This window comes from Suricata suricatta, chromosome 7, assembly GCF_006229205.1.
Source record: "Suricata suricatta isolate VVHF042 chromosome 7, meerkat_22Aug2017_6uvM2_HiC, whole genome shotgun sequence".
Taxonomy (NCBI): Eukaryota; Metazoa; Chordata; class Mammalia; order Carnivora; family Herpestidae; genus Suricata; species Suricata suricatta.
Window position 1 is genome coordinate 20,126,370 of NC_043706.1, and position 21,671 is coordinate 20,148,040.

A 21,671-nucleotide genomic window follows, 5' to 3' on the forward strand; every position below is an offset into this window, starting at 1 on the left:
TTCTATTTGATCTGTGTCTCTTCACTAGAATCTGAGATCAGGGACTTTTCCTATTTATCTACAGCAATGTTTCCAACCCCTAAAACAGTCCCGGGCGTGGCCGATGCTCAATAAACATTTGATGAAGACATGATTGAATTAATTTATTCATGAATTCTATGAAGTTACCAATTTAGAAGAAATTTCCTTCTTTTAAGTTAAGATCTGTTGTGTGCTAGAAAGCAGTATTCATAGTATGGTATTTTCAGAAGTAAATAAAGAAAAGATAAATAACCCAATGTTAAGAATGGTAGCTAGCTAACTTTTCCTTTTATTTATCTATACTTTCTAGATTTTCTAACATGGCATTATCATGTTACTAATTTTATAATAAAAGTGTAACATCTGCACATTATTTTAACTCACGTTGCTTTAATTTTATTTAATAAAAAGCTAAAGCCATTTTTATTACCAAGCAAAAGTACAATCTCAATTCGATTATTTTTGCATTAACTCTATTTTCAGTAATTTAACTTTTAGAGAAGTTTGGTATTGGCTTCCTTAAAAATGCATACCAACAGCCTGAAGATAAATGGAAGGAGACCAAGTTAAGATATTTTGGGATCAGTCAAAATCTCATCAGGAACCCCAGGCTTGGGCCTTGGTTCCTGCTGGCCTGAGCAGATCCCTGTGCCCCCAGCTTCTGTGATCTTCAGGAGGGATCCCTGGACATCTGGAAGTTCTCTGCAATCTCATAGTTCTGAAAAAGAGAAGTGCAGGCTATCGGCAAGTCTATTCTATGCTACTCAAAAAGACATAAGGAGCAAAGGAAATTGGGAAAGATATTTCTGTGGAATAATCAGCATTCCAGACTGGTCAACTTCAATCTAGATCAGTAAGGGGGGAGGAAGGAGAGTTACGGGCTGAACTGTCTTCTTCCCTGAAATTCAAATGTTGAAGCCCTAACCCCCTCAGAAGGTGACTGCATTTGGACTCAGGGCCTTTAAAGAGGTGATTCAAGGGGCATCTGGTGGCTCAATCAGAGGTGATTCAAGGGGCACCTGGTGGCTCAATCAGTTAAGCGACAGACTTCAGCTCAGGTCATGATCTCACCATTCGTGAGTTCAAGCCCTGCATTGGGCTCTTTGCTGATAGCTCAGAGCCTAGAGCCTGCTTCAGATTCTGTGTCTCCCTCTCTCTCTGTCCCTGCCCCTCAGACTCTGTGTATGTCTCTCTCTCTCAAAAATAAACATTAAAAAAATTAAAGAGGTGATTCAATTAAAATGAGGCTGTTAGGGTAGTTCTAATCCAATCTGACTAGTGTCCTTCTACAGGGAAGAAATTAGGACATACAAGAGATGCTCAACTGCACAGAAGGGTGACCATGTGAGGACACAGCTGAGAAGAGGAGCCTCAACGGAACCAGTCCTGCAGCACCTTGATCTTGGACTTTCAGAATTGTGACAAAATAGGTCTGTGTTGCTGGAGGCACCCAGTCTGTGATATTTGGTTACGGCAACCCTAGCAAAGGAATGTGGGGTGTGCAGTTAGTGACCCTGAGTCAGCAGGACTCTTCTAGTACAACTTAAAAAAATTTTTTTAATATTTTTTTTGAGAGAGAGAGACAGAACATGAGTGGGGGAAGGCAGAGGGAAAGGGAGACACAGAATCCAAAGCAGGCTCCAAGTTCTGAGCTGTCAGCATAGAGCCTGATGCAGGGCTTGAACCCACGAACCATGAGATCATGACCTGAGCCAAAGTCAGACGATTAACTGACTGAGCCCCCCAGGCGCCCCGTTAGTACACCTTTAAACTCAAACTCAGAGTGATCCCCTGCAGCTTCTGAGAACCTGCACATGGTTTGTTGAGCTGATAGGTAACAGTGGCAAAAATGCCTTCTGCCTACAGGTAATTCCAAAACTCATTAGTTCTTCCTCTCAACCTTCCCCCATACCAAATCTCCACGGTTTCTAGAACTTTGTGGCTGGGGCGTAGCACCTGGGTGGCTCATTCAGTTAAGTGGTCAACTCTTGGTTTCAGCTCAGGTCATGATCTCATGGGTTTGTGAGATCAAGCCCCATGTTGGGTTCTGCACTGACAGCACAGAGCCTACTTGGGATTCTCTTTCTCCCCTTTCTCTCTCTCCCTCTCTCTCTTTCTCTCTCTCTCCCCATGCCCCTACTCTCTCTCTCTCTCAAATAAACATACATACATACATACATACATAAACTTTGTGGCCAAGAGACTGATTTGAAGTCCCAAGTCCACCTGGGACTCTGAAGTAGCACAAATAAATCAAGGGCAGGCAAAGAAAAGGATACAGGAAGTAAGAATTCTAGAAAATACACCATCCAGCTAATCAGCCCCTTTACAGATAGTTCTAAGTTAGTTGTACCTGACGATGGAAAGAAAGCATATAGCGTAGAAGAAAGAAACTGACAGATTATTAGCCTGACACTCTCCATTTGCCAAACAGAGATAATAGATTCATTATCTCAGCCCCTGTCTCCTTAACAGTATGGGTTTGATTGCCCACTTGCCTACACGTAATTCTCCATCAAAATTAAATCCATCAGCTAGTTCTCAATTTTATAAACTATGCAGGCAGGGGGAAAGAGGAGGTCGGGCGGAGGCTGGCTCTGGGTGGGAGGGAGGTTATCTTTCCTGGGGCTGCTAAGACACCCATCCGAAGTTTCTCTGAACTAAAGACCTTGAAATATGCCTGCATTCACGGTCCCATAGTGACATCTTCCGGTCAGACCCCAAACAACAGCCTAACTATGGAGGAACCGGCTTGGGAAAACAATGAAAAGTCAACTATAGCCAGGAATCACTGGGTAAACATATGTTTTCAGTACTGGCACATATGCTAGATTTATATATTTCTTCTGAATACGTAAAGGCATACTTCATGCTATCACACTTCACATTTTTTGTTTTCACATACTGGGTTTTTTAATATATATAAATTGAAGGTTTGTGGCAACTCTGTGCCAAACAAGTCTATCAGTGCGATTTTTCCAACAGCATTTGCCCATTTTGTGTCTGTCACATTTTAATAATTCTCACAGTAGTTTAAATTTTTGCATTATTATTATATTTGTAATGATGATCTGTGATCAGTAATTAGGATTCGCTGAAAGCTCAGGTGATACCATTTTTTAGCAATAAAGTATTCTTTAAATTTTTTTATGTGCGTTTTTAATGTTTATTTATTTTTGAGAGAGAGCATGGGGAGGGACAGAGAGAGAGGGAGACAGGATTTGAAGCAGGTCCCATGCTGACAGCGCAGAGCCCAGGGCAGGGCTTGAAAGCACAAACCTTGAGGTCATGACCTAAGCAGAAGTCTGACCCTTAACCACTTAATGGACTGAACCAGCCAGGTACCCAAGCAATAAAGTATTTTTAAATTTAGATACATTGTACATTGTTCTTTTATACATAACGCCATTGCAATCTTCACAGAGTACGGCAGAGTGAGAACATGACTTTTGTATGCACCGGGAAACCAAGAAAGTCATTTGACACGCTTTATTGCAATATTCGTTTTTTTGTGGTGGTCTGGGATGGAACCCGCAGTATCTTCTGGGCATGCCTGTAATGTCACAGCTGTGGTAAGTACGAAGCTAGAAGCAAGCTCTAGAAATGGGACTTAAGGGGCGCCTGGGTGGCTCAGTCGGTTAAGTGTCTGGCTTCGGCTCAGGTCATGATCTCACGTTCGTGGGCTCGAGTCCCGTGTTGGGCTCTGTGCTGACAGCTAGCTCAGAGCCTGGAGCCTGCTTCCAATTCTGTATCTCCCTCTCTCTCTGACCCTCCCCTGATCATGTTGTCTCTGTCTGTCTCTCACAAAAATAAATAAAAAACATTTTAAAAAATTAGAAATGGGACTTAAAAAGCTTCCAGGGACAACAGTATGATAAGTCCAAGCTAGCTACCCAAATTTTATAGATTGGGAATGTATTTTAATTTGAGAACTTAGAGTGACAGGTGAGCACAGGGTGGGACGCTGAACTGATAGAGTTTGCGATGATATGAAGACATAAAGTGAATCCTTTCGGAGGGTTATGTAGCTCTGCCTGTTAGCCTGGGCCCAGTGTAAAATATAAGAAAAGAAATGATTTGGGGGAGGGGGTGGTCATAAGAAAATACAGCCACAGGGCACATGGGCAGATCAGCTGGTGGGAGCCTGACTCTTGATCTAGGCTTAGGTCATGATCTCACAGTTCGTGGGTTCGAGCCCCAGATAGCACTCTGCGCTGACAGTGCAGAGCCTGCTTGGGATTCTGTCTCTCCCTCTCTCTCTGCCCCTCCCCTGCTCTCCTTTTCCTTCCCTCCCTCTCTCTCCCTTTCTTCCTCTCAACAATAAATAAACATTAAAAAATCTTTAGAAAGAAAGAAAAAAGAAAATACAGCTGAGCCTGTCTTAGACCTCTTTTATTGGTATATCAGCAGAAGGACTTTGGGAGGATTTTGGCACCATGCTGATCATTTCCTAACCCTGTTGTTTCCATTTTTGTAAATTTATTTACTTATTTTGAGAGAGAGAGCATGAGCAGAGGAGGAGCAGAGAGTGAGGGAGAGAGAGAGAGAAAAGCTCCATGCCATCAGTGCAGAGCCCAATGTGGGCCTCGAACTCACCATTTGTGAGATCATGACCTGAGCTGAAACCAAGGGTCTGATGCTTAACTGACTGAGGCACCTAGTCACCCCTCCATGTTTTTTTTTTTTAACAGTATAGGTAGGAGAGTCTGTGGTTGAAGAAGAACAAGAATGCAAGTACGACAGGAGAATCTAGAGCACCATGCCTATAATTCACAGTAGGGAGCAGAGGAGAGATTTAAGAAATATCTTTGGGATCCACAGAGAACAGTTTGAAAAAAAAAAACTGTTACAAACCTGAAATGTGCTGAGGAAAAGAAATCAGATGACCCAGTATTAAGTGAGAGAAGCTAGGCACCAGGAAATGATTTGTTTCTTAAGTAAAAAAAAAACAAAAACAAAAAAAAAAGCACTCATTTTAAGAGTAAAGAAAATATTTGTTAAGGAAAAATTGAGATTGGCTAACACTGAAAAAGCCTTAACATTTAGATTTCAGAATGTTGTATTATCATAAAAACACAACCAATAAGTCAATAATTTGAGTTGGTTTTCTCACGCAGGAAGTAGCTAAGCTCTTACTGGTAACTACCACCTCCAACAACAGAAATTTCCTGCTCACGATCCGTCTCAGCCACGGGCATGCCCTTGTTCTGGTCTATTGCCTTCATTCAGATCCCAGGCTGCAGAAGGCCCCGTGTCGAGGACACAGTACTTTTGTGTCAGAGAAAGGAGCGTTTCAAGTTTCTGCTTACATTTCACTGACCAAAATAAGCCCGAAGTCCACCCTTGACATCAGCAAAGGAAAGTGTAATCCCCACACAGACATTGCACACCACGAACAGGAATATGTAATTAATGCTCTTGTCGAAAAGTCAGGAAACAATCAGAAACAATAGTACAGTCCATCATTCCACAGAATGCCCGTGGTCCAGCAGGGCGTCTTGTTAAAAAAAGAGAGAGAGAGAGAGACAGTCAATAAACGCTTTGAATTAGAATGCGAATGACTTACTGTCGACAGTGACTTCACACTAAATGCAGAGAGATTCATCTTCCCCGGTGTAGAGTTTTAGCCCATGGAGTGTTACAGAATAACTCCTCTTTTCTACCACAAATGACCTACTGGGAATAAATCTCACAAACATAACGTTAAATAAACAAAAAACAAAAACCCCAGATGCCAAAAAGTACCTACTAACCGGTGGATGGACAAAGAAACTGTGGTATATCCATACAAAGAAATACTACTCAGTGGTTAAAAGGAATGATCTTTTCATACACACAACAGCACAGATGAGGACACACATTATGGGGAATGAAAGACAAAAAAAAGAAGAATATATTCTGTAAGATGGCATTTATGTAAAACTCTAGAAAACACAAACTAATCTGTGGTGACAGAAAGTGGTGGCCTGGGGAGAAGAGGTAGAAGTGGAGACAGTAGATCAGAAAACTCTGGGGATGATGGATACGCCCATGATCTTCACTGTGGCGATGGTTTCATGAGTGCATTCACACGTCAAACCCAGCAAATTCTACAGTCAAATATCTGCAAGTTCTTGATGTCAATTATACCTCGATAGAGCTTTTCAGTGCTTTTAAAGGAGAACTTGCCTTATGATTACATTTCGATGACATTCAAAAACAGGCAAAACTAATCTATGGTGGCTCTTCTGGGGACAGGTCGTGACTGGAAAGGGTGCGGGAAATCTTGCTTCTTTATCTGGACGCACACTCGAGTCACACGCGTGTGTTCTACTGGTGATTTCATTGAGCCATGTGTTTACTATTGGTGTACTTTTCTGTAGCAAGTTGTGCTGCTCTTCTTTTAACAAATAGCAACTATCTTAAAAATAGGAAAGAAAGCCATCCCCATCAGTAATTTATTTATGCCAGAAAAATAATAGTTATGTGATTGCATTCAGTTATCATCTACCTTTGAAATTCACTTTGAGGATTTTTTCTGACAAGTCTCCATGACTGAGGACAGGCCACCGAGACTTGTAGGCTGCAGACAGGGGGAGTGAGGGAGCACAGGGACCAGTGGAGGAATGCGTCAGCGTATTGACCCGGGAGGCACTATCTGCCCAGCAAAATGTGCAAATGCTCATGCTTCTGCTGTCTTTCGTGTCCCTAATTTGAATCACTGTCACCGGCAGTCTCTTTTTATGTAGGGACACTGGGGAAGCCATATATATATATACATATGGTGCACATGCACCCAAAATGACTCAAAAAGCAAGTGACTGTGACATACTCATAGATAGGACAGTTCTATTGTAGACAACTGAGCAAGATAAGAAATGAAAGTTCCCATTTCATAAGCTCATCATTTCACTATTTAATATATTTAAAAAAGAAAACCTCATGCCCACTGATTGATTATTTTAATGAAGAAAGATAAGATACAGTCAATGGTTTGGTGGTCAAAGTAGATTAAATTTCCCTTTGTCACATGAATAGGCTTAAATAGAAATCATTCAAAAGTTCATCATTTACAACAACCCCCACTTCCCCAAAGTTAGAAAATCAGTCTGAAGGGTGCCTGGGTGGTTCAGTTGGTTAGGCACCCGACTTCGGCTCAAGTCATGATCTCAGTCTGTGGGTTCGAGCCCCACGCCAGACTCTGTGCTGACAGCTCAGAGCCTGGAGCCTGCTTTGGATTCTGTGTCTCCTTCTCTCTCTGCCCCTCCCCTGCTCATTCTCCCTTTCTCCCTCTCCCCACCCTCAAATATAAACAAACATTAAAAATTTTAAAAAATCAGTCTGAATGTCAAATAATTTTGATCATTGTATTTATTTTATAAACAATTACCTGATTGCTATGAATGTCTCTATGGAATAAAAGCAAATAACAGTGTCTCAAACTGCATGTTTAAGTAATTTTTTAAAAATTATTTATTTATTTTGAGAGAAGGTGCTGGAGGGAAGGAGGAGAGAGAGAGAAGATACAGGATCCCAATCAGGCTTTGCACTGTCAGCATGAACACTGACATGAGGCTTGAACTCAAAGACCTGAGCCAAAATCAAGAGTCAGATGCTTAAATGATTGAGTCACCCAGGCACCCCACGTGCTTAAGTAATTTTAAAAGAAAATTTTTCAAAATGCCATCGATCCACTGTGAAAACTACTACTCTCTTCTCATGCATAAAATTCAAAGATAGGCTCCGTTATTGAAAATGTGAAAAAGACAGAAATAAAGAGCTGACAACTTGGTTCTACATCAAATATCCATTACTCACCAGGTGCTGAACTGTCGATGACCTAGATAAATTCAAAACTGATTTTTTTTTAATGTTTTTAAAGGAGCTCCTAGGTTGCTCATTTGGTTAAACGGCTGACTTTGGCTCAGGCCATGATTTCACAGTTCATGAGTTCAAACCCGGCTGTGGACTCTGTGCTGACAGCTCAGAGCCTGGAGCCTGCTTTAGATTCTGTCCCCCCCCCCCACTTCTCTGCCCTACCCCACTTGTGTGTGCTCTGTCTCTCTGTCTCTCTCTCTGTCTCCCTCTCTCTCAAAAATAAACAAACATTAAATTTTTTTTAATTTAAAAAACCCTGATTTGGGTGCCCAGACGTGGGGTACTTCCCTAACAATATTCTAGAATATATGCAAGTTTTCAGGACTGAGTGGTTGGTAGAAGTCCTAAAGACCTTTGGGATACTGTTAAACAGAATCTTGATGATAGCCCCAAGGGGAAGGTTGACAAAGAACTCAAAGGAAAATGAAGAATATGTTCCAGGCAGCTTAAAGAAAGGGGATTTTTGTGATGCAGTAGCAGAAAATTTAGCCACACTATTGCTGTGGGAAGGTGGAAGTAGATGTGTTTCTGGAAGGGATGACCTGGCTCCAGGGGGAGCCAAGCAGAGTACTAAGAGTACCACCTGGCTCTATTTGCTGTGTAGGGTAAAATGAGAGTAAGAGAAATAAAGTAAATTAGATAAGCTAAGGAACTAATACACATAAAGGATCCCGGATTGCTACGTTCAAAAATAAAATTGTTTCTCATTCTCAGATGTTACAGATAGCAAATGATGCTAAAATTTAAAAATACCTTCTGAGGGCACCTGGGTGGCTCAGTTGGGTGTCTGACTCTTGATTTCTGCTCGGGTCATGATCTCATGGTTCTCGAGATCTAGCCCTGCATCAGGCTCCATGGAGCCTGCTTGTGATTCTCTGTCTTCCTCTCCCTTTCTGCCCCTTCCGTGTTTGCTCACCCTCTAAATACACACACACACACACACACACACACACACACACACACACACACACATACATAAAACCTTTGGAACAAAGATCAAATCCAAGGCATGATTACGAAAACAGTCTAAAGATGAAACCAAGAATGTGACAGTTAAGTCTTTTATTAAGATCTCAAAAAAAAAAAAAAAGATCTCAGAAGACAGTACCCTTTTTAAATAGAAAAAAAGTCATTGTTCCTCCACTGTCTTAAAGGGAATCTAAGCAATAAAGTGTTGATTTAGGGGATTTGGGGTTTTGCTTTGGTCTAATGAGATGGATTACAAACCAATTCCCAAAAAAATACTATGTATTTTTTAAAAAATAATACTAGTTTGAATTGAGAGAGATAGACAATACAAAAGGAATGCTAAAATGTGCACGCTTAGGAAGTAGATAAGAATTACTCAGCTTCGAACAAGAGCCACATTTAATGGAAAAGGAAAGCTATTTCAGAGGATGGAGCCAAGAGCCACAGTGAGTCACGTCCAATCTTTAAGCCTGAGCCTTAACCGTGGAACTAACAACACTTGCCCAGCTGGATTTCAGGACTGTTAGGAACCCGTAAGGGCTGTGTACCTTCACTTCCTCTGAACAGGAATGCCTACAATGGTTACTGCATGCTTATCCCATCATTGTGCATTGGGTTAAATGGTGTCCATATATCATATCACTGTACTTACCACTGTTTCAGTCAAAAGGAAGAATTCTCATGGGAGCCTGGGTGGCTCAGTCGGTTAAGCATCAAACTTTAGATCAGGTCATGATCTTACAGTTCATGAGTTCAAGTCCCTCTTTGGGTGAGCACGAACCCTGTGTCGGGTGAGCTCAAGTCCCACTTCGGGTGAGCTCTGCTTCTCTCTCTCTCTCTTTCCCTTCTCTCTCTCTCTGTCTCTCCCCCGACCCCCTTACTCACCGGTGTCCTCTCTCAAAAAAAAAAAAAAAAGGAAGAGTTCTCAAGGAGTTGTTTCAGAGGTGTAATGTTCAAAAGTTTGCCTTATCCTCCCCTGGACAAGATTTAAATTATGGGATACCGGGCACTGAGTTGGAGCTTGCTTCTGGGGTGAGGCTTTGGGGCAAGTATAGTCTCCATGCAGGACAGACTTGAATTATTGTGGCCAGAATGGAGACGTTAGCAGATTGCATTTTCCAAAAATGGCTGCAACAATAGCTTTAATCCCACATGCTCTTCCAGAACTTTGCAGCTACTCTTCCAGAGGCAGAGTCTATTTCCCCTGCCCCTAAATCAGGGCCCCCTTGGTTAATAGACTGGGATGGAAGTGATACTCTGAGACTTTGAAGGCTTGGTAATTTTAGTAGTAAATTTTACTTTACAGTAAAATGTCCTTGATCTGTATGAAAGCTGAACCCCTCTTCTCACCCGTAATGCTTTAAGATTCATCACGAATACCCACCAGAAGAGAGGGAAAAACTCAACCAGCCAGAATAACCTATAACCATCACTTGAAATGTGAAGGAGGCAAAAAAAAGGACTAGAAGTGCAGTTCGGAACTGGACATCCACCACTGATCTGGCTCTGAGATAAGCCAGGGTTTGCCCAGAGAAATGAGATGCAATCCCCGCATGGAGCTCACTGACAGAGGGAACAGAATGTGAGCCATTATTGTAACACGAAGTAAGAAGAACTATGAAAGATACTCACATGCAATGCTTTAGATATAAAATAGGACAGCAATAATTCTTTTGTGGAGAAGACCAAAACAAAACAAAGAAATCTAGTTTCAGAGTAATTATATTTGAATTAAATGTTGAAGGATGAATAGGAATCTTCCAAGTAGGCTAAAGTCATTCACATAAAGGCCCTGAAATAATTAAGACTGGGTTTCATGAGATGTGTGACAGAAAAACACACACACAAACAAAAATAACTGGCGTCACAAAACAAAGTTGTATTTCACTATTACAAAGAAGCACCTGGTATGGTATCTTTACGACCTTCAGTGAGTCAGTCTCCTTCTATCTTGTTTATCTGCCATCCTCCATGTGTGGCTTCCTCCTCATGGTCCAAGATGGCTCTTCCAACACAAGCCATCATATCTGGACTCCAGCAAAAAAGGGAGACCTCCTTCACGTGCTTTAGCTTAAGTCATGCCAACCAGAACGTGGCTTCAGATGCATGAGAGACTGGGAAATGTGGTGTTTATTCTGGACAGTCATGCGTCCAGGTGAGAATCAAAGTTTCCATAACTGAGGAAGAAGAGAACAAATATTGGAAGATACTGCAAGTCTCTGCCACAGCCATGGAGGAATTAAAGCGCGTGGCTCATGGAGGAGCTGGAGGAAATTCAGCATTATAAGACCATAGCAAGTGTAGAGGTGAGACCGTGGGAAAGGTAGCTGGGAGATAGGCAGGGGCCACTTTATCATGAGCCCCTGCCAACGTAGGGAATTTTAGAATGGCTCTCTAAACGCTAAGGTGTCACGAGGAGGTGCTTAAGCAGGACATGACTGAGCATTGTTTTAAAATAATCCTGGCTAGAGTGAGGTAATGTTTCTCACAGTGAAATACGTAATATAGTACGTATTCATCACATGCGGCCAACTAGTGTCTCTGAATATCCTCCCTACATTCTGGTAATTTCCCTAATTATGAATTCCACCTTTTCAAGGTAGATGCTGGAAACTCTCAACCCCAGAGTTCTTGGAGCTGATAAGTGGAATCCGGGTCACAGCCCCAGACCCCCTTGGGAACTTGTATAAATCTATGGATGGAAGAAATGAGAGTATCTTGGGTATGCTCCTCAGGAAGGGTATAAATTCTGGAATAGGGCCAGTTCTAATAGGCCAAATTTGGATTCAGTTTTAACCTTCTACCTTTTGTTATAATTCCCTGTATTTGCCTTGACCCTTCAGTACAATCAGGTGGTGTGAAAGAAAACAAAGACAGCACAAACAGTTGTGAAGCTTGCCTATCTTCACCCCTCCACAGGTACCCAGAGAGGAAGCAAAATTTATCAAAAAACCATCCAACAGAGAAATGAATAGATATCCATGGGAAATCTGGGAGCAGAGATGGAGAGGACCAGTGACCAAGAAAATAGCTCAGGAGGAGCACAAATCAAAATCTTCTCTTTCAATTTATACCAAGACCCTTCAAGACAAGAAAGCTTAAGTTCCCTGGAAAATTGAATTATGGGAATTTGAGACATCACCCCATCCAACAATTTCTAAATTCATTTCCTGTGGCAGCCCTTTTCTTCAAAGGAAATGTTATAATTGTTGAAACTGAGAAGTTGGCAATAGGGATTCATTCTAGTAGTCTACTCAGTGTGTGTTTGAATTTTTCCATGAAAACTATTTTAAAGAAATACTGCATTGAAATTTAATATAGAAACCAAACTGAATGCATGCAGTTTGAACACTGCCAAATTATTCTTCCAAGAGTCACATACTTGCTAACAACCATTTCCAAGGAATTCTTGGCAGATGGTCTGCCACTGCTTAAATACTTATAATGACAAGGAGCACACAGATTTTGAGGCACTCAGAGTTGGCTCTGCATGTCAGAAAATACTGATATTGATCCAAGATATGACTGCTTACTACCTCAAATGAGAAACAGACATTTCGTCCATCAAGAAATTATATTTATCCCTTTTGTTTCATTCAGGGTATTTTAAAATAATCCCAAATAATTGGCAAAGTATGGTATTCTCTATCACACTAATACATGCTACAAAGTCTGCTAGAGAGATGCTAAGGGCCATGTTTCTATCCTCTGGGTTAAAAAGATGTGAGCATAATATTTAAGTTCAATTAAGATACCTACAGGCAAAACCTGACAGAGTGTTTTAGATTGTGCTACATAACAGATTGAGATTTTTTTTCAATATCATGGTACTCTTCCATCTTCACCCACCTGTCAACTCCACATCATTTGTTATTAATTTAACACCAGAGCGTCGGGAAAGAGCTGCAAGCTACTGAGGGCACACAAATCAGAAGCAAAGACAGCAAAGCCTGCCTGGAGATTCATGTTCACAAACTTTAAAGGAATTTGAAAAATGCTCCTCAATTTGGAAAATGCTGATATGAAATCACAGAAAGTCCAGAAATACAGGTTTCAGTTGTCTGATCTAAATGTAGCAACTGAGGACAAGCTGCAAAGAGCCAGGTCATCCATGGAACTCCAAGACCACTGTGGGAACACTTACCTGTCCCCCTGATTTTCTTTAGCATCTCCTTCTTCAATTACATGGACCTGTTTCCAGCACCAGCTTATTCTAAGACAGGGTCATCTATGCTCACCTCAGTAGGTTGAGCTGGAGGCAAAAGTGTGTCTAGTTTGCAGGCTGATCTTTACAGCAATGTCCCATTACTAAGAATCACAGTTGGCCCTACACTGAAAAATTACGTGAAATATTCTTGTCCCATGTTAGTCAGGGTCCAGTCTCAAATGAGTAGTATTCATTCCAATACATGTCTAAATACCATCCTACTCTCAAAAATGCTTTTAGAACAAAGTGACATTTTGGTGTCAAGTACGTGGAAAAGACCTTCCTCTACTAAATGTCCTAATCAAATCCCATCTTCTTACGTTGGCATGCACATATATCCAAATGTGTTGAAAGCCAAAGATAAAACCTACAGATTGGCACTGACCATCATGCAACAGCAACTAACAAAATGTTCAGCAAGCCTGCTGTCTCTTCCAGGGTAAATCAGGATTCTCGCAGGAAACAGAATCCAACTTGATGATTCAAGAAACTTTCACGGAAGAACTATTTACAGAGGTATGGACATGATTAAGGAAAATCAAGAAGGGATGATGAGGCACCCAGGGCTTAGCAAGAAGAAAAAGCTTTCACCACTGCTGGGTTGCCAGCTGCTCTCAGATAACATGGCCTGTCTTCTGGTCATTCCACACACACAGGATGGACTCCTCCTCAAGGCTGGACGTCTTGACTGATGACACTCCTTCATCCACCAGGAGAGCTGCTAGAAGTCTATTATACACACCCAAAGGACTTCAAGGGAGAGAACGCTAGGTGCAAGGCAGTCTAGAATGGCAAGAGCCAAGAGTGAAGAATGGCTTTGGCCTTCATCGAGCCTAGGTCATCAGAGTGGAGAAGGGTTCCCTACCCTAGCTGGGACTACAAGGTTCAAATGTCAAGACCTGAAGGAGTTATGTGGAGTTTCCTTAAGTACAGTACCAGATGTGTTCTGGTGAGGAAGGGTTAGGTGGATGCCTAAAAACTGTCAGCCATCAAACATCAAAACTGGGGTCAGACTCTATCAGACAATCAAACAAATGTGAGAAGGGAGCAAGATATAGAAACTCTAAACTCTAGCCTTCCAATCTCCTGCCTGTGCTTTCCACACTGAATCTTTCTAAAAGCCAGAGGTTCAGAGATCTTGGGTGATGCTATCCATAGAGTGATGTCAGTCTTCTAGGGCCCAGAACAGAGCTAAAGAGAGTGGAGCATGGAACCAGGGGGCAAAGACAGAAGAACCAGCTGATACATAGACACCATTAGTCAGCCTCTCTTCAGTTAGGTGAGGCTTCATGACAGAGTTCCAGCACGTGGACAGAAGTGATACACCATGTTTTCAGTCCTAGACCATTGCACTAGGCATGGTCCTCAATGCTCTGTCTGTGCTCTCATCTCTAGTTCATACTGAAAGGGTCCAGGGCATGATTTTGAGGTCTTCAGTGATCATGGAGACATTAGACTAGCTAAGCCTGGGTTTTTAAGCGACTGTGTCTGTCACAGACCCACACTCAACAGTGACATGAGTGAATTTGCATGTGCTAAGCTTCTGAGGTTATGGTGTTGTGGGTTAACAAACCTGAGTGAAATGAAAAATCATTAACCGGCTGTTTTGGCTTCTGTAAATTGCTTTCTGAATGCATCTCCCTGTTTACTCTCTGACTAACTGCATGGTAACTGCTAAAAACATTGAGGTAAAAGCCTATTAGCTCCCTGTTAGTTATCAGAAGGTGTAGCTTCTGCCTGCTTGCTAAGCGCAACCCCACCCCTTTTCCTAAGACCTGGCAGACAGAGTTAACTGATGAGAAATTGTCCCCATCTCCCAACATGTTAGATGTATAACTATGATTGGTCATTTTAAAGGGACAAACTTGAAGGGGTGGTTTCCCACCAAAGATGGCATTTGTGTATTGCAATATAATTAGCTACCATGGAATGCTATGGATTGTAATTGGTTAACTAAATGATGACCTGTTCTGTCCATATAATCTCACTGCCACCTTTGTTCACTGCCATTCTCTGCTCCTTAACACCAGGGAGATCAGGTTTGCCCTGGCCGCAAATAAAAGCATGAGGCTATAAATAAAATTATGCCTCTCTCCTATTCGGCGTTGGTGGTCTTTTCAACGTCAATCTGCAACAATGAAATTACTTATTACATAGACAACTATAACCAATACATACATGAATATTTGGGGAGTGGGGGGAAGAAGTCTAAAATAAGTCAAAGTTTGCAAAAGATTCTAAGAATAACTTTTAAAAATCCATCCTAGGGTCATCGGGGTTGCTCAGTCGGTTAAGCAGCCAACTTCGGCTCAGGTCATGATGTCACGGTTTGTGAGTTCGAGCCCCGCCCCGGGCTCTGTGCTGACACCTCAGAGCCTGTAGCCTGCTTCAGATTCTGTGTCTCCCTCTCTCTCTCTGCCCCTCCCCGACTCATGCTCTGTTTCTCTCTGTCTCAATAATAAAAACATTAAAAATTTTTTTAATTCATCCTAAAAATGATTAGCAGAAAAGGACCATGAAATAAGAGGTTACCTACTTGGAGCCAAAGTGATCAAACCTTTGCATCTTAAGTTTTGCCCCCGTACTCTCTGTCAGTATTATAGACGCTGTGCCCTCTTGTTTGGAGGAAAAGGAAAGAAAATAGCTTCTGGGTAGGAATCCAACAGTATCTCCCATAAATAGGGACAAGAGGGTCCCTTTAACACCAGCATGTGGATCACTAGTCCTTGTGTGTGTATATATAGTTTGGACCATTGTAAAGCCCATCCTCTTTCTTCAATGCTACTCTGTCTCCCTGAGATTTCATTCCTAAGATTACTATTCATTTCATTTTCATTCATTCATTCTAGAAACATTTATTGAATGACAACTCTGTCCCAGTCACCTTCCCAATGACTTAGTGTCTGCTTGGAAGAGTCCTACATGTCAAATGTACTGAGTGCTTTGTTGGAAGGACCCCTGGGATTCAGTGGGTCCCAAAAGGGGGAGTGACCAGCTCTGCCTTGGTCAGAAGCAGGGGTATGGATGGATTAGGAAAGTCTTCAGAGAAAAGGCGACACTGAGTAGGCTGAAAAGAAGTAGCTACATTGACACCTGTCCCTCTAAAGTCTGTCCTCCTCTTATGAGAAAGAATTAGCCTGTGCCAAGAGATGGGTCAAGTTATGCTAACTCTTCACTTTAAGGGTAGCACGGAGGACACGCTTCGCCTTTGGGCCTTCCTCCAGAGAGGTTGGAAAGATATCCCACCGCTACAAATCCTGTGATTATCTGCCATCATCGCCCCTGAGGCTGAGGTTGAAGCTGTGCCAAACAGCTCTTCTCTAGCTCTTCTCAGCTCAGCAACAATATTGGCACCAGCAGCAGCTGCTGGCGGGCGGGCGAGCTGCCATGGCACAGCAGTGACCCCGGGATGGCTCTCCGGCTGAGTTCTAGCTGAGTTCTGAAGAACTGCTGTCCCCAGGAAGAGCCTGGAGTTTCACTGAGTTGCCACTGAGTCTTAGAGGTATGAGGCTGTTGGAAGACGTCCAGCAGGAGCGGGTCTCAAAACCTACTGGGAATTAGATTCTTTCTTTCTTCTAAAGCATTTCCTTCTCTGAACGTTCTGAAAATTCATTTTCTCACCCTTATTTGAGCCTCAGTGTCCTCATCTGTAAAATAAGGTTAATAATAGTATTCATTTCACAGGTTGTTGTGTATAAGTCAATACAAGAGTCCAGCACACAACCATGATTGATAAATGTTTGATAGTCCAAAGATGACAATAAGATGGAGGTAATGAGGTAATAAATGGCCACTTCCAGAGCTCAAAGAAGGCAGTTCAGGAAATCAATAAAGGAGTGATTGGGGGCTGCTGAAAGGAAATGATTTTTCCTTTAGGAAACTGCTGGCCACCTCCTGATTTGTGGTTTTCTGAATCATTCTTATTTGCACTAGCCTACCTATCACATGTGGAATTTTTTTTTTTTTTTTTGCTTTGGGGGCTTTAATATTTACTTAAAAGCAGAACTCTACAATATCCTCATGGTTTGCATGTTCATTGCTTTGATGCATGGCCCTAGCTTTCCACATCATTCTGTATCTCTGTGCATCCATTTTTTCCTTCAACAAATGAATTTGTTGAGTCTCCACTCTGTTTGGAGCCTTGTGCAGGTACCAATGACTCAGCAGTAAACAGGACATGGTCTTTGTCCTCAGGGAGCTTGCTGGTGATGCACAGAGAAACAGGAAAGGAGGTTCAAGGCCTTGGGCCACCTCTGCATTATGGAGGGAGCACTCCCAAGGCTGCCTTGAGAGCTCGGAGCCTCAGCCCTGAGGGAGGGCGGGGGCATTCCTGGTGGGAACAGATGCAAAGGCCCAAAACCAAATGGAGCTTTTAGGACTGTGAGGAGATAGGCAGGGCTGACGCAGAGGACAGCCGGCAGAAGGTGTCAAAAGGTGAGTCTGAAGAAGTTAACCGCAGTCAGGACCTTTGTTGACAGGCTAAGGATTCTGGACTAAATTCTCTCCCCTCAGCGGACTCTCCCCTGCTGAGGACTGACAAAAGAAACTGGCACTTTAGATAGATGTCTAAAGCTGCAGGGTGGAGCACAGAAGGGAAGAAGACAAAATGGATGTGAGGAGCCCCGCATAGGAGCTGCCCCAGCTAGCTGAAAACTTTCACATGGCTGATGAGGGTATTTATGAGGCGTGAGCAGTGATGATGGGGAACAACAGACACAAAGAGCAGCTTTCAAGGGCTAACGGTGGCCAGATCCAGTCTGGGCTCAAGTCCAGAGCCGGCGTAGACACCCGGAGCCAGTCTGCCCTCACTAGGAAGGCAGGAGATGGAAGACTGTCTTCAGCCTTAAATCCACCCTGTGCTGCCCTCCAGTGGGACATGAAGGAGAAGGAAGAGTCAAGGATGGTGCTCAGACTTCTGACTCCAGCAAATGTTTGAATGCCTTTCAGTGAGATGGAGACAAGGAGAGAAGGGGTAGCCCTGGGGAAAGGGCATGAGACAGTACAGGGAGCTCAGTGCAGACATGCTGTGTTTGAGGTGCGGAAGACACTTTGGAGTAAAGACTTCCGAAGCAGCTAACAAGGCTCTTCTGACCCAGCATCTGCTTACCTGCCCAGCCTGTCCTCTCATTAATCACCCTGAGCAGTTCCTGCAAAGAATCGTGTTCTCTGCACACTACAGCTTTTGCACGTGCAATTCCTACCATCTGGAACTCTCCCCTAACACCCTACCACCCCACTTCTCTCCAGACCAATCCATGCATTCTTCAGGTGCTGGGTTCCTAACCAGGACCTCCTGGAAACCTACCTGACCTCCCCCGGTTCCACTTTAAGTGTCCCTCTGTCATTCTCTCTACTTCCCAATCATTGCCCACCACAGGAACCCAATTATCTGTTTTCTAGTCTCTTCCCTCAAGATGCCCTAAACCTAATGGGGAGGAGCGGTTGCTCATCAATGTGTCCCTAGTGCTTGGTTCAGTGCCTGGCACACAGTAACGGCTTAACAAGCACATGGGACACCCGTAGATGTGTGAGGAATCTGTGACAAAGAGAAAAGGAACACAGGGTACAGGCATCACCCATTCATCTCCCAGTCAATGTCACTTAAACACGGGTTCAAAATCCCGACATATTCTGAAATAGAAAGTTACGTTCTCCCAAACTGCTAAGAGCAATCTGATACAGTGACACTTTCTGACATCTGCAGCTCATTTTAACAGATGCCAGTATGACATACAGAAAGCTGCCAGGCCCCCTCCAAAAAGGAAAGGCAGCCAGTTCATGTTCCACTTGCCAAATTAATTTCATTTGACGTGCAATTTGTATCCTAAGGTGCTGTGGATTTAAAATGAGACTATAATAACAGCAAATTAGAGAAGCGTTCCATCTGAAAAAATCAAGTCCACGAGTTATCTTTATTGTGGCTAAGGCTACCTTGACAGGGATATCTCCAATCAAATATGCAATTCATCTAAGAAATACTTTCATTGATGATTTTAAATAAAATACCTTTCTCCCCTTTTCTGTGCCTGATGTTGACTGGAGAGCAAGCATCAGCTCACCATAATCACAGAGAAAGGAGATGGCAGAAGTTAGAATTCTATGAGATTGAGAACAGGAAGCTAAGTTGAAATCTCAGACCCTCTATTTTTTTAATGTTTATTTATTTATTTTTGAGAGCACAAGGAGGGAAGGAGCAGAGGGAGAGGGAGAGAGAAAATCCTAAGTAGGCTCCACACTGGAACCTGACGCAGGGCTTGATCCCACGACCCCTGAGATCATGACCTGAGTCAAAATCGAGTCAAATACTTAACCAACTGAGCCACCTGGGAACCCCTCCTCTGTCTTTTAAAAGGGGGTCTCTATTAAAGGGACGTCTCAACCCCAGCTACACATTAGAATCACTTGAGGATTGCTTTTTGGGTTTTTTGTTTTTTTTCAGTACCAATGCCTGGTCCCAACCCAGGTAACGCAAATCAGGATCTCCCACAGCAGGACAGCTGCATTAAAAAAAAAAAAAAAAAAAAAAAAAAACTCCAGGTGATTCATGAACATGTTTATTAGCTATGTGAATTTGGGCAACTAATTTAATATCCCTGGTATACAAAATGGAGTGTAGTCGGCATGTGCCACTATAATGGCCGACTGCCAACTTTATTTTTTTAATTTAACAGTTTTTGCTAGAATTACATTTAAGAAGATATCCATGCATTGCAATAGGTTGATATGTCCTTAGAACTCTTTAAATTTTTAGGTTCTACTTCCCTCTTTTACTTTTTCTTCACTATTCATTTATTGAAACAGATCATTTGTTCTAAGAGTTTCCTATGGTCTAGAATTTGCTGATGGCTTGTTGTGGTATCACTCAACATGTTCTTCTTTCTCTCTATGGGTTGCTAGAGCAAACGGCTTAATTAGATTGAGATTCAATTGGCAAGACCACTTGTTTTTAACTTAAAAAAATTTTTATTGTTTTATTTATTTTTGAGAGACACAGAGAGAGCATGCATGAGTGAGTGAGGCGCAGAGAGAGGGGGACACAGAATCTCAAACAGGCTCTAGGCTCTGAGCCATCAACACAGAGCCCCACACAGGACTCGACCCCACAAACTGTGAGATCATGACCTGAGCCAAAGTCAGATTCTTAACCAACTAACCCACACAGGAGCCCCAAATACTTGTTAATGTACCTCTCTCTCAAGCACTTTATGTCTATTTGTCACTATTTTGGTGATGTGAGCAACTGTTAATAATCATTGCCTAAATCCATGACTTCATTGGGGGATGCAAAACAATGATAGTCTATTGTTTTATCTTCATTTATTAGCTTGAGCACTTCCATAAAGAGAAACTTACCCCTCATCAGTATTTGGTTTCCCTGAAATGCAGTAACTAGATAGTAATTGAGGAAAAAAGTTTTCTTTTTTCATTTCCATTATTTATCATTTCTCAAGATGATGAACGGGATCTGTAGAATCATCCAAAGGTGATCAATGAGGGTCGCTTTGATTTTGTTCCTTTTTGGTTTTAGTATCATTATGAACTCATAGATTCAATGTATCAAAAGTGTTAATCCATTGCACTTATTCTTAGTGACACTCAAATGATCCTACCCAGGTTTTTCACACTTCCTTGTTACTCTTTGATAACTTTTTTGCTTTCTGCTCTGAAAAGATGATCCAATCTTATCTTATGCATGTCTTGTCCCAGATCTGGAATCAGTCAATTCTGCAAAGAATCATTATTCCTCTCAGTGGAAATAGTATTTGAAACTAAAATCTGGGTATGATGGTCTCTCAGTGCTAAGGCGTTGTTCCTGTTTCTAAGACTTCTAAGTGCACAGAGCTAGATAGGAAATTCTTCTCATTTTCTTTAAGATAAAATCATTATGAGCTCATACTGAGATTTCAATTCAAGTTCAGAACTTGAGTTTTGATTTGACTCTTTTGATTCAACTTGATTCAAGTTCAGAGGAGTTTTGATTCAACTCTTCTATCCTACATCTGCTTCTCTTTTCTGCCATACCGTAATTACTTCTTTGCTCTGTGCCACAGCACCCATGCCTTAGTACGCAGAACATAGTGCACATGCCTTAAAATACCAACGCTGCCAATATGCTAATCAAACAAAAAAACCCTGCATTTCTTCATGAATTTTTGTCTTCAGAGTATATCTCACTAAGAATGTACAACTAAATGTACTGTGTTATAGAGTCATTTAAGAGTTCCACACTATGTGATTGTGCCACCAACCTGATGTACGATTTTGCCTTATTTTGCTTTCAGTATTTTAGGGACAAATTCTTAAATGTAATACGTTTATAATCATGTAAAAATATATATCTGGTTCCAAACTCAAACCTCTAAGAAAAAGTATAATCACAAAAGTCTAGTTTCTATTCCTGTTTCCTGTCCAGTTTTTTTGAGTTTTGGGTTTATTATACCACTTCTTAAATGGAAGCAAAAATGTACATACATTTCTACTATCCCTTGCTTCATTAGATGAACGGTAGCATGTCATAAACTCCTTCTCTACCTTGCTTTTTTCACTTAACAATGTATTCTGATCAGTTTCTACCACCGCATAGAGATGTTCTTCGTTCCTTTTTAGAACTACCTAG

The 21,671-nt window shown here is 42.0% G+C and overlaps 2 long non-coding RNA genes across 2 annotated transcripts in view; both read right to left on the reverse strand.

Annotated features, from left to right (window-relative positions):
• The window catches only part of LOC115295503, a 39,547-nt gene that overhangs the window by 9,900 nt on the left and 7,976 nt on the right, over positions 1 to 21,671 (reverse strand). The window lies entirely within an intron of this gene.
• On the reverse strand, positions 392 to 20,447 carry LOC115295504. Its single transcript, XR_003910433.1, has 2 exons — positions 20,408 to 20,447; positions 392 to 739 (listed from the first exon to the last, which is right to left on the reverse strand). It is a non-coding gene; the product is annotated as an uncharacterized LOC115295504 (long non-coding RNA).